Genomic DNA, 16,848 nt, shown 5'->3' on the forward strand with positions numbered 1-16,848 from the left:
GTTTTGCTTTCAGACTGCTCAGCCACTGATGTTGGTTTTTCCTCCTTTGTGGCTCATTTTTTGTAGCTGATGCTCTTGTAAGGGCAACTCATTGTCTTGTTCTTAGTTCAGCCCGCTCTCTCGTGTCATTTAATATCACCGTGACACTTCTCTCGGTTGAAAATTATACATTAGCTGCAGTAATTATTTTTTTTTATTTTAAAAATATTTCAAGCATACAAGAGTTAATAACAGAAACCCGTATTTTCCACTATCCAGATTTAGTACATATTAACATTTTGCCATAACTTTTTCAGATAGTTTTAATGAAATATAACATTGCAGATACATTGGAAATCCCCTTAACCCCCAAATCTCCCCAGGGATAAGCATTGTTAATGTGTGCCCCCTTCTTTATATTATGTCTCCAAAAACAATGTGTTTTAAATAATTTACATAAATGGAATCATTGTGTATGTTCTTTTTTGCAACTTTCCTTTTTTACTCAAAACTACTTTCTTTAGATATATTCATACTGATACAGTAATTCATTTTCATTGATCCTGGTATGTGTGATATTATTTTATGAAAAACATCATAATTTATCTATCTCTTCCACTATTGATAGACATTAAAGTTGCATTTAATTTTTTCTGTTATAAACAATGCTGCAGTGAACATCTTCATCTATATTTTTTAGTGGATTTATGTGAGAGACGCTGTAGGGTACCCACCTAAGAGTGAAATTTGTAACTTATATTTAATTTTGCTAAATGTGCTAATTATTCCCAAAAGTGGCTTTCCAGCTGACACTCTTCCCAGCAGTGCATGAGAGTTCACATTTTCCTATGTCCTCTGTTGCAGTAACTTGAGTACTGTTCACCAGTGACTTCCAGCTCTCTGCCTTCTAGGCATGCGGAGGCCTTGCACTCTCCCATTCCCTTTGAAGTTAGGCATAGCCATGAGATCATTTTAGACAATGAAATGTGAGCAGAGCCTTAAGGGCCGGTGAGGCATTCATCACATTGTCTGGACTTTGCCTCAGTGAACTTTAATGATCCCTATGGTGAATTCTTCATTGTATTGTGTTGCAGTGAGGATAACATGGAGTATAAAGCCTCCAGCTGACTGGACAGTAAACATTAACTATGAGTTATAAATAAATCATTGATGTTTTATATCAGAGCTTGGAAAACTATCCTGTTGGCCAAATCTGACCCACTGCCTGTTTCCATAAAGCTTTATTGGAACACAGCCATGCCAGTTTTTGTATGTCTTGTCTAGGCAGAGTTGAGTAGTTGAGACAGAAACCAGGTGGTGTACAAAGTTGAAGATATTTACTATTTGGCCCTTTGTAGAAAAAGTTTGCTGACCCCCGTTTTAAGCCACTGATCTTTTGGGATTGTTTGTTACTGTCGTAGATCATAGCACATTTTGACTGATATGCTCACCACCATGTGGTATTATCTGACTATAAGCTTCTTACCAATCTAATAGGTGTCTTGAAATATTTTTTATCAGGTAAGTAAATAATTCCTTTTTTTAAAAAAATAAATTTATTTATTTATTTTTGGCTGCGTTGGGTCTTCTTGCTGCACGTGGGCTTTCTCTAGTTGTGGCAAGCGGGGGCTACTCTTTGTTGCGGTGAGCAGGCTTCTCCTTGCAGTGGCTTCTCTTGTTGCAGAGCACGGGCTCTAGGCACGTGGGCTTCAGTAGCTGTGGCATGAAGGCTCAGTAGTTGTGGCTTGCAGACTCTAGAACGCAGGCTCAGTAGTTGTGGTGAGCTTAGTTGCTCCACGGTATGTGGGATCTTCCCTGACAAGGGCTCGAACCCGTGTCTCCTGCATTGGCAGGAGGACTCCCAACCACTGAACCACCAGGGAAGTCTCAATAATTCCTTTTTGAAAGCCACAGACATATCTTGCTGACCCTAATCGCTCTTTATTTTCAAAGTTTTAAAAAATCAACTTTATTCAGGTATAATTACATACAATGAAATTCACCCATAAAATTCCATAATTTTTATTAAATGTACAGAGTGTGCAATCATCACTATAATCCAGTTTTAGAACAATTTCATTATCCCAAAAATTCCCTTGGGCCCTTTTGCAGTCAATCCTCACTCCCATCCCTAGCCCCAGACAACCACTAATCTGCCTCCTGTCTGTATGAATTTTTCCTTTCTGGACATTTCATACTTTTGGAATCATGTAAGTCTAAATGGAATCATGTAATCTTTTGCATTTGTCTTCCTTCCCTTAGCATAATGTTTTTGAGATTCATCCTTGTTTTAGCACAAATCAGTAGTTTGTTCCTCTTTATTACTGAATAGTATTCCATAGTACATGGAAATCCCACATTTTATTTATCCATCCACAGGCCGATGGAAATTTGTTTTGTTTCTACTTTGGCTATTACCAATGCTGCTATAAACACTTGCATACAAGTCTTTATATAGACATATGTTTTAAATGGGTAAATTTCTGGGAGTGGAACTGCTGCATAAGATGGTTAGGTTTATGTTTCACTCTTAAAAGAAACTGCCAAACTGTTTTCCAAAGTAACTGTACCATTTTACCTTTCCACCAGCAATGTATGAGAGAGTTCCAGTTTTTCCACACCCTCACCAACATTTGATGTTGTCTGTCTTTTTGATTATTGCCATCTCGCGGGTGCACATTGTGGTTTTAATTTTCATTTCACTAGATACTAATGATGTTGAGCAATTTTTCATGTGATTATTAAACATTCACATATCTTGTTTATGAAATTATTCAAATATTTTGCCCATTTAAAAATTGGGTTGTGTTTTCTTCTTCTTATTTAATTGAAAGAGTTCTTTATATATATTCTGGATACAAGTCATTTGTTAGATATATGATTTCAAATAATTTCTCCTAGTCTGTGGTATGTCTCTTCATTTTCTTAACAATGTCTTTTGAAATGCAAAAGACTTTAATTTTGATTAAGTCCAGTTTATCATTTTTCTCTTTTATAGATTATGTTTTTGGTGTTGCTTCTAAGAACTCTTGGTCAACTGAAGGTCATGACAAATATCGTCTATGTTTTCTTTTAAAAATTGTTAAGTTTTAGCTTTCCCATTTAGATCTATGATCATTTTGAGTTGATTTTTGTGTATGGTAACCCTAGTGGCTCTTACTTCATACCTTTTTGGGGTGACTGGTGGAGGGGAAGGGAGTATCAGGGCTGAAAAACTGGTGCCTTGGAGTTTGGTTAAAAAAAAAAAAAAAAAAGGCACAGTCAGAAGCCAGAGAACCTATTTTCCAACTTTCCAAATATGAGAATATGAAACTTTTAAAGTGTAAAAATATGTTCCTTCTGTGAAAAATACATTTGAAAACGTTATCAATGTTTATATTGCAAGCAAGTAATGAGAGCTTACTCCTCTTATGTGCATAAAGTTGTGGATGTTTGAAAAGAAACTAATTGAAGCTTATGCAACCTTATCTTTATCTTTCCTTCCGGTTTTACAGACTTCAAGAGAGTTGGGCAAATCCAGAGAGACTTAAGTTTTCTTCAAAGGTTTCAGGACATAACTGAACTCAGCAAGGAACACTTTCATAATTCTTTCATAAAATGAGGGGAACACGGACGTCTTTGAGTAGGACTAACACGGCTCTCTGTAGAGATTTAGTTGTACACGTGGAGGGAGATAAGCTTATTTTTCTTTCTAGCTGCTGCAACTTGGGAGCAAATTGGGAAGTTACACTGCGCTTACTTAGCTGCAGAATTATGCAGCTATGAATCATTATTTCCCCCGAGGTCCCCCAACCTAAAGGGGCAGGCATCAGAGTAACAGTAACAGTAGCAACATCAAAAAAGATCCTCCTAATCTCCACCCACCAGGAAAATGCTCTATCTCCCATTCCCCCCATGTTGCTTCCCTTTTGGGCAGAGTCCCGTGTGCTGGCCCCATCCTCCGTGTTATGGCTCTTGACTGTGTTCGATGTTCCTCTGCTAGCCAGGGCTGGTGGATTTCATGGTCAAGTACTGTCTTGCAGGCTCTTACACCCTCTCTCCACAGGCCTCTCTCCCAATCACCATATACCCACAGGCCTTGGAGTCAAACAGACTTGGTTTGAATCCTGGCTTTGCTAATGGCTCCATGACCATGGACAAATCATTTGCCCTCTTTGAGTTTCAGTTTCCTCTTCTGTAAATATGAGACAGTAACACCCAACTTTCAGGATTTCTATGTGGATTAGAGACAACAGGAAGCACCTAGCACGGTGCCTAGCTTGGTATAACACTTCTCAGCATCACTCATCTTATTGAGTATATACCATATATGGTAACACCCAAAAATCCAAAACAAAACAAAAAGACTAGTGGCAGTAGTACAAGTAGGTTTTCTCTTTCTTCCCCTTTTCCCTCTCCTCCTCTTCTTTCTTCCTCCCCCTCCCCCTTACCTGTGACAGATGAGATCAATGTTGCAGACGTTTTGATGAGCATCTATGTGCTCTGAGCCTGAGCCAGAGCCACAGTCATTGTCACAAAAAACCTCTCCTTGCTGGCTAGTCATTATTGTCACCATTTCTACCATCTCCCTGTGACCCTAGACAGGGGCTTTACCCATTGGAACTAGCAATGCCTTTCATTTCAGGGTAGCATGGGCTGAAATGTTGCTAGCATTGTAAGGGATAAGCCTTTCAGAGCACAGTTTGGGAGCATCCGATGCATCAGCCTCTCAGCGCCTCATTCAAAATATACTCTGACTCCCTTAACATAGCCTCTTTGCTACTGCTGCAAACCCCAATTCAAGCCAACATCATGTCTCTCCTGGACAGGAGTCTTCTTACTGCTGTTTCTGCTACCGCTTTTGAACTCTATAATGTATACTACATTTTGCAGCCAGAGAGATCTTTTTTTAAAATTTATTTTAGTTTTTATTTTTGGCTGCATTGGGTCTTTGTTGCTGCACATGGAATTTCTCTAGTTGTGGCAAATGGGGGCTACTCTTCGTTGTGGTGCGTGGTCTTATTGCGGTGGCTTGTCTTGTTGCGGAGCACAGGCTCTAGGCATGCAGGCTTCAGTAGTTGTGGCATGTGGGCTCAGTAGTTGTGGCTCGCGGGCTCTAGAGAGCAGGCTCAGTAGTTGTGGTGCATGGGCTTAGTTGCTCTGCGGCATGTGGGATCCTCCCGGGCCAGGACTCGAACCTGCGTCCCCTGCGTTGGCAGGCGAATTCCCAACCACTGCGCCACCAGGGAAGCCCAGCCAGAGAGATCTTAAAACATAAATCACTCCATGCATTATCCTACACAAAACCCTCTAATTGCTTCCCATTTCTCTTAGCATAAAATCCAAATACTGCATCATGCTTTTTCAAAGTCCTATATATATGGGCTCCACTAATGTTTCTGCCATCATCCACTACTTACATTTGCTGTGCTCTAGCCACACTGAATGTCTTTTTGTTCTTTAACCTAACCAAGTTAATACATTCCTCAGGATCTTTACACGTGCCATTTCCTTTGCCTAGAATCCTCTTACCCCATATACTCTCATGACTATCTTTTCTTCCTTCATTTAGATTAAGCTCAAATGCCATGTCTACAGGGAGGCCTTTCCTGAATACCTGTTCTAAAGTGGTGTCTCCACTCCCCTAGTGTTTTGCTATTGCACTATCAGTGTTTTAGTTATGCATTTATGTGTGTATTTATTTTTTATTTGTTTGGTGTCTGTCTCCCCCAACTAGTATGCTAGTTCTAAGAGAAAGAGACATTCCCTGTCTTGTTCACCCCTTTATCCTTAGTATATAGAGCACTGCCTAGCACACAAAAGACTCAATAAATATCTGTTTGTTAAGCCAAATAAACAGATATCCATCCAGAAACTACTTCTCCCCTTCAGAAAGCACTTCTGACCACTTCCAACTGCTGAGATGTTTTGCTCCATAATTTCTCACACTTGCCTCTGAGGAACATCCCATCACCATCCCCTGGAGAGGAGTTCCTGGTGGCACGGTGTCTGGCCTCTTGTTCTTTCAGGATTTGAGGTAGGCTTCGAGCCTGGGTGCCTCCTGTACATAGTCTGAGTTCTTGCAAATGGTGACAGTCTGGTGTTTGAAGAGTGTTGGTGTCAAAGACAGGTTTGAAGAGCTGTGGAAATCAGTTGGCTTAGTCAAGAACACATAGCTAAAACATGGAACAAAACTAGGCATTGGGATTTTGGCTGGTGGGAAGCAATGCTCAAGAAACCAGTAGTGTGGAGTGGCCCAGGGAGAGTGGTCTAGATGAATTCTAGATTTGGAGTATGGATTCCTGAGGCCATTTCTTATGGAGGCAGAGCCTGTATTTAATGTGGCTGATCTAGGTTTGTTTAAGGAATTGTAATGCTGTTTATGGAGTTCAAGACTCCCTTGGGACCTGCCTCAGCCATGTTTTTCATGCTCCCTCTGCATCTTCCTCTCTGAGGAAGACTGCTATACTCCTTTCCACAGTTATACCTTTACATTTCTCTAAAGTATTCTCCCAATTTTCTGTCCCTACATTTCTCTAAAGTATTCTCCAAATTTTCTGTACCTGGAACAAGGGAGAAATGTGACATTTTATAATCAGATTTTCAAGAGTGAGCCTTGGACTCAGTTTTCAGGCACACAGTCTTTTGGACTAAACATTGCTTGCTTGTGAGATATCTTTGACTGCCATCTATAGGACATAATTGTTTGTGGCAATACACAGAGATGTCCCTTAAGGAAATCCAGTACATATAAAGCTGAGCTTGCTGAACTCTAATATATACACTAGAGGTGATTATATTACAGAACAATAAATAGTGGATACCATTAATGATTCAAAATAATATTTAACTTAAAGCAATAGATCATCATACAAATTTATGACATAAAGTAAAGAGCATGTATACAAAAAAGCCATCACCCCTCCTGAAGTAGAGTATTCATAGGCTTTTTTCAACCTCACCATATATAGAGAGTGTAAATTTTGGTTGGAGTCATTGTTTGGCAAAGCCGTTGTTTGCTCAAGGCAGCAGTAGAGACATAAGTTTCCCTCAATTCTCACATAGAAAAGTATCACCCAGAAGTCACAACTCTCAAAAACTACCTCCTGTGTACCAGGCATTATCATTTGTGCTTGCAATAACCACGGTAGGTGCTATTTTTGCCTGTGTTTTACTGATGGGGAAATGGACAGAACAGCTGACTTCTTACAAATGTGGCTGAAGCTTCATAAATCAAGTCTTGCTCTTTGAATAATGGTCATACCTCTTATTTCAAATCAACAGCCCAGCAGGTTTTTAACTTCGCCAACTTTCTAGGTGAGAAGGAAGCTGAACAATAATTTGTCTGTAAAAGTATGAGCAAGAAATGTTACCCTAGAGTTGTGTAGAAGTGGAAAGATGCAAGAACACTGATTTTTTTGTTGTTTTGTTTTTGACATGTTGGGAAAGTCTATAGACAATTTTGGGTATGAAAGAAGTTGACTAAGAAGTGTAAATTTGCTCTGCTGTTCTGGCCTCAGAAACATGTTGTACTTCATTTTAACATCTCTCTCTGTCTCTCCTATTTTATAATGACTTTGTTTTCTTGATTATAACATGGCTGGAATTCTCCAGGCATGACTATATTAGAATTAGATTAGTAGGAAAAAAAAAAAAAAAAAACAACCCACGAAGAAAAAAGACTAAAATAGAATATCATTAGTTATTGTCAATATTCTAATAGTTACTTATATCCATTCAGATGAAAATTCATAGAGGATTTGAAAATGACTATGGATGAGAAAGGTTGCTTTATAATGAAGGAAATATCCACTTAAACCTCCCAAACTTCCTAAATAATTGATAGAAATTTAACCATCTACTTTCCCTGAAGTAATAGCTTGAGAAAGTGTTTCAATAGATACATCTAATTTTATCTTACACAATTCTTTAAAAAATGTTGAAGAATTCTGGAAACCTTCTGGAACCACTAGTGTTTATTATACTGATATGTAGTTAAAAATTTAGAGAAAAAATTGATCTCTTCCTTGGGGAATCCATATAATCTGAGGAGATAGAAATAGCAGGTGTTGGAAAAAGAGCGGGTAGTTTTAAGATTACTTATTTTTTATCTGCTGCCCATTAGAATTACCTGGGAAGTTAAAAAATCTCCATGTCAAGCCCACACCTCAGACCAGTTAAATCAGAACCTAAATTGATGGAAACCAAGGTCATTCCAATGTGCAGCCAAAGTTGAGAACCACTGCTTAGAGAGACTCTGTTAAACAGCCCACTGGAATTCTCCCTTCCTTGAATTCCTTCTGCATTTAACCTATTTTCACATGCCTTTGTATTTTTTGTTTTTCTAATTTGAAAAATATACTGCCTGTAGTCATGAGGTGTGTCTTAAATGAATTTTATGTATAATTAGTTAAATCACCTCTGATATACATAAATACTTTGGATAATTACTGGGCTTGTAGTCTATCATACTTAATAATGAACCACTCTTCTCCTTCTAGATTGCTTAAACATATTTCAAAGTTGTTAGGATACAATCCACATTCCTTATAATTTGGTAACCCTAACCTGTCATCTTTGGCACAGAGTATATGGGAGAATGTGAATCTGTGTGTGTGTGTGTGTGTGTGTGTAAACAAATATACACATAAACAGAATTCTGCTGAAATTCCAAAGCAGCATATTAAATAGTAGAGGGAAAATTGGTTTAATTATCTTGTATTACTGACAGCCACTTTTCACGATCTTATTTTTTTCCTGCTCAGTACAATCAGAGGCTTATGTTTTTATTAAAATTTATTAATATGCATCATCAGTATATCATTTAATTCCTAGGATAATCTTAGACGAGCTAGGCTGGTGATTTAACTATATGATAATATGCTATTATATCCCACATTTGAAAATGACGATTATGACATTCATAGTTCATATGTGGACCAAATAAAACTGTAGACTTTTAATGAAAATATCTGTCTCTAGATTTCAGCTGAGCTAAAATGAGTTTAAATGGTGATGTGACCTACCTGTGTCTTGATTAGTGTAAAAGGAAAAGTTTGACAAACCTTTTTGGAAGAATTTTCCACTTTCACGTTTTGCTCTGAATACAAAATCAAGCTTTTAAGCGTATGACTACAAGGACATTTAAAAATCTTAACAATTAACCAGGGCATTGAGTGAGTAAATGCAGCTCAACCTAGTGGGGTTTTTTTCCCCTTTTGTTTTCTTTTTTTAAAAATAAATTTATTTATTTATTTTTGTCTGTGTTGGGTCTTCGTTGCTGCACGCGGGTTTTCTCTAGTTGCAGCGAGCAGGGACTACTCTTCGTTGCGGTGGCTTCTCTTGTTGAGGAGCACGGGCTCTAGGTGCACGGGCTTCAGTAGTTGTGGCTCACGGGCTCAGTAGTTATGGCACACAGGCTTAGTTGCTCCGTGGTGTGTGGGATCTTCCCGGACCAGAGCTCGAACCCGTGTCCCCTGCATTGGCAGGCAGATTCTTAACCACTGAGCCACCAGGGAAGCCCTCCCCCTTTGTTTTCTTTTCTTTTCTTTTTTTTTTTTTCCTTCTTTACCATGATTCATGGTGAATCATAGTTGTTTAAAAAATTACAGGATTAACTATTTATGATTTGTATTATATAAGCTGGAGATATTAATCATTTTTCTGAGATGGGAACCCTAACAAAATATCCAATTAAGACTTTTCAAAATTAATTAACTGGAAGATTCTACTTTTTTTTTCCTTGTAAACTTTTGTCTGGGAAGCTGGCACTGATTCTCATTCTTCTATCTACTGTGAGCTACTTAGTAGCTGTAAAATAATGTCAGAGCCTGCTTTTAAGGAAAACATCCTTTCAGAATGAAAGGGTTAAAAAACTCTGAATTGCTCACATGTGACTGTGACAAATTGCTTTAACCTTTAGCTGCTCTGTGTTACTTCTGACTCACTAAAGAATAGCCAAACCCAGGTTGCTTTCAGAAAGGACTCCATTTTATTCCTGAAAGAAGTGATTATGTGTGAAATGCGTTTAAACTTAACAATTATGAATATTATCATCTGATGTCAGGCAGTACCTACTGCATCTGGATTCCCTTTATGATAAAGTTTGACATTTCATGCTAGAACTGAGTATATACCTTTTCTTAAAATCAAGTCTTCTCAGGAGTCACTTCCCTGGCTCATTCCAAGAGGAGGCACCTTGAGGAACATTGTGTTCTTTCCCATTTGTATACCTCATGCAACAGCACTCTTGTTGATCAGAGGTAATTTGACAAATGGAGTTTAAAAGAGGATTATTAAAACAGCTAGCAAAAATGCAGCACCAGAAGTTCTGGAAACCTACAGAAATGACTTCTTAAATGCATTATTTAGTAATTTATATTTGCTATTTTAGATTCTGAGCAGCTCCTGAGTGAGAAGAGAATTGGAATAGAGATAGTATGTTGCCTAAGGTTTCGCTTAGCTAGATGCATCTAGATAGCCCCATTAGAGTCAATTCTAGGGGTTTCATGGCAATGAGGAACTCTGAGCAGTAGAGACACTGTATGCTAATAGTGATTGCATCGTCATCCTTTTCATGTGTTGAGGTCAGTTTAATTTAAAGATATAGTGGGGTTTTTTGTTTATTTTTGTTTTTGTTGTTGTTGTTGTTATTTGTCTGGATTATTCTGGTTGCAGTAAAGAAAGACCCTTCTCAATTGTGCTGAAGAAAGGAGACCCTCCTCTAAGAAGAGGAGTCACAAGTGGTCTGAGTTTCACTGGTGTGGTTGTTCTGGATTCAAGGCTGCCCATGAACCTTAGTGGCAGGAGCACATGCATTTTTCCTTTGTGCTCAACCATTTCTGGGACTCAGCTGCACTCTGAATGACTGCATCTTTCTGTCCCCTTGTCCAGTCAGCTGTGGAGCAGGGGGAATCAATGGCCTACTGTCCACTCAGCAGGGTCAACGGGTAAGAAATGGTTCCTTGATAATACGGATGAGATATTATCCCAAAATACATTGTTACCAAAAATGTTATTGGGAGAAAAGGAGGAATGAATCCAGAGAAGAAGTGTTGTCGGGAGAAGATGTCAAATTCAGGTTTGCCTGTATTGAACAAGAGGTGACTGTAGATACCCAAGTGCATATACATAGAAGTGATTTGGTTGGTTGAATCTGAAGCTCAGGGCAGAGGGCAGAGCTCTAGAACTAGCCTTGGTTGTCATTAGCACATAGGTGAGAGTTCAAATCATTAGCTCAAATGAGGTTACCTAAAAAGAGCATATGGAGAGAGAGGCAGTGTGCAGAAAAAATGAGGAGAGGAAAAAACCCTGTGGAACACTGACATTTAAGGAACAAGCAGAAGAGAAGCAAATATACTCATATGGGAGATAGTAACAGAATAAGGTTAAACCTAGGAGAGAATAATATCATGGAAACCAAAGATATACAACTTTAGAAAGGACTGAGTCTCTACTATTCTCAAATAGGACAGAAAGTACCAAAAAATAAGAATAGAAAATTGACAGATTTGACATGATGGAGATTATTGGTTGCCATTTCCAGAGCAGTTTTTGCAGAGTTGAGGCAAGTGTGTGGTGCATAGGAGGTGAAAATCAGCTTTTCGTGGTTGAGAGAAAACAGGAATGGGAAGCGAGGATGTAGAGGTCGTTGGAATAGAGTATTCTTCAGAAGCAGCCGAACAGGGAAAAATAAAGCGAGCACATAGTTAGAGGTAAGGCCTGGGCCAAGAAGACATACTTTTTCAAGATAGAAGAAATTTGAACATGTTTATTAGCTAGGGGTAAGAGACTGGAGGTTGCAATAGGAGTAAAAGGTTGAAAAAATTATGGTGCTAATGAAGCTAGGGGAAAATAATATGGAAGAAGATTTCACCATGATAGGTAGTTGCCAGTAATAGACTGGCAATTCCGTGAGTTGGATACCAGTAAGTAACTATGAAAATATTTGTATATAAGGTATAGTGTCCAATTAACTCTTAAGTTGGTTTATTAAACCGCTGATATCCGTGCCAAGACTTTCTGTCTCAGATCTCTCATTATAGGTGAGAGATCATTTCTTTTTCTTTGCTTTTTTCTTGTTTATAATGGAGTTTGAACAACATCTTTGCTCTTAGTCCAATGATGGCAGGAACCGTTAAAATCCCCCGATAATTCATTATGAACTATTTTAAAGCTACTTTTAACCATTTGGCTCTGCCTAATATTTTAGTGAAATTCAAAATATAGTGTCATTGACTGACATGTTTTTTCTCCATTTCCTTTCCAACTTACTCCCAGGAAAAAATATTAATAAAAAAAATTCTAACATTTCCCTCAGCAAAAATGTTTAATAAAATACTGTCCAACTCTTCCCAACTCCAACCAGGTGATTGAAGTGGCCTATGCAACTGGAAAATTCAAGAAAAAGTTTTTGTGATCAGGAGCTTTCTGCCATTTAAAGAGTTGTAACCATTTCCTCATGGTATTGGTGATTCCAGACTTGCCTTTCTGCTGCCAATGGAGCTCAGTCACTCATGTCAGCAGGGAAAGAAAACAGAGACAGGGACTCAGACAGACATAGCATGGGACATTTATACAGAATGAATTAAGGAAGTGTAACTATGTGCCATCTGCCACAAAATAATTTACAGTCGCAACACAAATTCCTGATATTGCACCTTGAATTCCTTGATATGTGAAGTCAGATATAACAGTTAATTATTTTCTGAAGTGTTTGTCATTAACAGCCCCACTCAGCTATTCATGTTGTGATCAAAGCTCTAAGGATTTCTGTAGGCTTGTAGCAGCCAACATCCCTTTCTGTTCAAGCAGAGAAAAAGAACTCTGTAGCTCAACCTGACACCCTGGTAAGACCCGGAATGTTTCTCATCTACTTCATTTGGTGCCTCTGACTTGAAAAATTGATGACAAATAACATATGCATTGCTACCACCGGGAAACTTTATAGAGTTCCTCTTTTTTAATACATGGACTACTGAAAATTAAAATTTTAAACTGGGGAAAGATAAAAACCTAAAGTAATATTTGAGAGGGAGCAAAAACTGCTGAGAGTAGGGGAGGCAAATAATAAAGCCATGAAATTATTCTGCAATGTTCTGAAGAGGAAGAGGGATTAAAAATAGATTCTTGAATCAAACAAATAGATTGGAATCAGGCAGTGAGGTTTGAGTCTCGGTTTGGGCACTTACTAGCCCTGTGATGCTGGACGAATTATACGGGTCTATAAGCCCCAGTTTACTCAACTGTAAATGGATTGCTGTGAGTTTTAAATGAAAGGTGAAGTGATAAGCATGATGCCTGGCACATGGGAGATGCTTAATAAATGTCAGTCATCGTAATTAAAAAGGGATACCTAAGGGATGTATGAAATGGAAAATGGGTCTGATGAATATACCCAGAGTGGTTTGTTAGAAACAGGTGGAGAACTGTGGATAGACTGAAGGGACCGCAGGTGCGCTCTGAGTGGGGGAAGCTAATCACTGGCAACGTTAGTGAGGAGCGAGCGTTCTCACTTCTCTTTAACCTGTTTAGTTTAGTTCAAGGACTAAGGACAGTGGCTACATGGAAAATTAAAAAATATACATACTCCTAGGTGCCCAACATCCTTCTCCCTCCCCAACTTAAATGTAATTGAATAGGGCTGGGGTAGGATCCTGAAATCTGTACATTCAAAGTGATCCTCAGTGGGTCTGATTACTTAGTCCAGGAACCACTGGGTTAGGAAATGAGGCTTAGAAGGATAAGATAGTTTAGAAAATCTCTATATGGCAATGATTTTTAAAAATATTTGGGGGGCTTTGAAGCCCTCTGAAAAACTGACATAAAGATGCTTTAAAAATGCAGCCCATACCGACTCATACAATTTTGCATACATTTCAAAGTGTTCACTTACCTCTGAAGCTCAGGCTAAAGAAAACCCACTGTAAGTAATTAGTTATAGAAACAGAACTCTGTGGCACAGATAACAACTAGTCAAATAAAAGAATTCCTTCCACTAGTTCCTAGTGGGCTGTGATAGAGAGAGCTGGCTTTTCATCAAAAACTTGTGTCCTTCCTATTATAGTGTAAAACTGTTGCTGGGAAACGACTACATCTCTCCCAGCCTTCCTCACATCTAGGTGTGGCCATGCCAATGGCCTTGCCAATGAAATATGAGCAGAGGTGACATGTGTCACTTGCAGGAAAAGAGGGTCAAGAATGAGGCACACCCTTTTCATCTCTTCTTTTTCTCACCTGCTGGCTGGATGAACACCCCTGGGGTGACCTTGGAAACCACATGTTGACAATAGAAGAGCAGTAAATTGGATGGAGGCTGGGTCTTGAAACACCGCTCAGAGGAGAGCTGGCAGCTGATTAGGAACATCCATTTTTTCCCCTACATGCAGGAGAGATAAATTTATGTGTTCAGCCACTGAGATTTCAGGCTTTCTTGTTTTTAGAGGTGCTAGTGTTATTTTAACTAACCACTGTCATTTTTTGGAACTATGTATAGGGTTGAGCCCCAGAGCACTACTTGGGAAATAAGCAGCAAGTGTATAGTCTTCTGGCACAGGTCAAGAGGTTCGATTTCCTCTGTTGTGGGCAGTGAATTTCATAGATGATGTACTAGGAAGCAAAGCAATGAATGAAGCTGATTTTGCTCTCGAAGGCAGTGGTAGAACTAATCAGTTACTTTTTTCCCTGACCCCTCTCTCCTCTAGTACAAGCCATGTTTTCAGCTCAGTGTTTCATCCTGGCAGGATGATTAATACCAACCTCAGGCCTAATGTGTGTGTGTGTGGGGGGGAGGGCAGCATACTCTCTGCACTTTAGCTTTCCCATTTAGAAAATGACGATTCTCTTTCTTCCTATTTCCTAGGTGTATGTTTTGAGGGTTGAAAGAAAGGTTCAATGCCACTGTAGCAGAGACTGCGAGATGGTCCCCAAGTCCCTCTTCTCCTTTTCTTTATGAACAAACAGCTGGACTCAATTCCTAGCCTCTCTCGCATTCGGCGTAGCTATGTGACTGAGTTCTAGCTCAAAGTGATATATGCCACATTTTTCTGGCTTTGAAAAATCATCCAAGTGTGATCTTCCTTCCTATTTTCCCTTTTTGGCTGGCTGGGAGGGAGATGACCATGATGGCCTTGGAAGCTACAACTGAAGATGGCAAAGCTTCTGTCACTTTGTTGCCCTAAATGACTGTGAGGGCAACCCCATTGATCTGATCAGCTGCCCAGCAAGAAATAAAGTCCTATTGAGTTTGAAGCAAAATACGTTTTGGCAACTAGTATTACTCTAACCAATATAGCTATTAACTAAACTTTGGACCATACGCTCCTCCTAAACTAAACATCCTTACGAAGTTTATAAATAAATAAACATAAATATTTATGTATATATATTTGCAGTATATATTATACACATAAGATCTTTACATACACACACACATACACATCTATATGTAAAAGGAAATTACTGATGATGTTTTAATTGGAATGATGAATATAATGGTAAGAACAATGGATAAATACTCTGGGGATCTGATTTGAGGTGCAAGATATTTGACACTGGGGCGAGCCCTTACTTAACTTGGATAGGACTCCATTAATTAATGGAAAGTAAAGGGATGGCTTTGAATCAGAAGTGACTTTCATATTTTTCTTTTCTTTTTTTAGCAGTGACTTGTGCCCAAATTATAATTTGGTGGAAATTAACTTCAGAATTGCTTTTTTTGTAATGAAGGTGGTGGGTGAAGGGCTGAATCCCATCAGATTAAGGAATTCTCTGCAGAAGCTTCCTAGAGGCCCTGGGACCACTCAGAGCAGAATCTGGAACATCTTCAATTAGATGAACTTTTAAAGTTTCTTTTGGATATAACATCGTCTTGGGAAAACACAAGTTTTTCCATTTTTTGTTCCTGTGTTTAGTTGACAAATAACACTAAATTCTGCTTCCACTTTCTGTTTTGATTAATAGTAACCTAACTAGACTGAACCGATGGGAATCCAGTGATATTTTATCTTCTTTTCCAAGAGATCTGCATTTGGAAACATCAAGTTCCCAGGAGTCTGACCAAATTGCAGTCTAGGATCTGTGTCAAGCACACTTGTAATTACTTTTGCGGAAGAATCTTTGATATCTGCTTTGAGTGATAGAATTATTGTTACTGTCCCTTAGAGGTTTGAGTTGAATTTTATTCTTAACTCTGCATGTGTGCATTTGTGCTCTGTAAGTACATGTGTATGTGTGTGTGTAAAATGACTAATATCTAAAGAAATGGTCAATAACACATTTAATGAGGGTCTTCTTTCAGCTCTATGATGAAATCTATTTATTCGTTAGCTTATGGTTTTAAGCCTATCTTAAAGTATTATTAAACAAAAATGTTGACTGGTTTTTATCAGTGAGCATCCCAGCAGGAAACAGATGGGTTATTTAAAGGGAGTAATAAATAAAGGCAGGTATGTGGAGCAAGACATGGCCCAATAACTACCTGAGAGCCAGTAACAGTGGGGTGTCATCACTATCTGTAGGCCTGAGGAACCAAAAGGAGGAAGTAGTTACCAGAACCTAGAGATAGAAAGGCATCTGGAGAAGGCTGCCTGAAAGGAGCTGTGACCTGTGATTGAGGGATATTGCTAACCCACAGCTACCCAGCAGGAAGGGAATAGGGAGAGAAGTAACCCAATTTCTCTCTGCTCCTTCTCTTCCATCTGCAGGGAATTCTGAGTAACCAACCTCAAATGGAAGCCAGAGGGCAAAGGAGTCTATTTACATAATCCATGCCTGTCAGGCTGTGGGGTCTAGAATAGTGAGGAGAAAGGTAGAGACTTGATTTGGAAGGGTAAATACAATATCCAGCCCACTGACCATGGGTCTTTGTTGTGAAATTCAAGAGTATTTGTA

Source organism: Balaenoptera physalus (genome assembly GCF_965194825.1).
Source record: "Balaenoptera physalus genome assembly, chromosome: 8".
In the NCBI taxonomy this organism is placed as follows: Eukaryota; Metazoa; Chordata; class Mammalia; order Artiodactyla; family Balaenopteridae; genus Balaenoptera; species Balaenoptera physalus.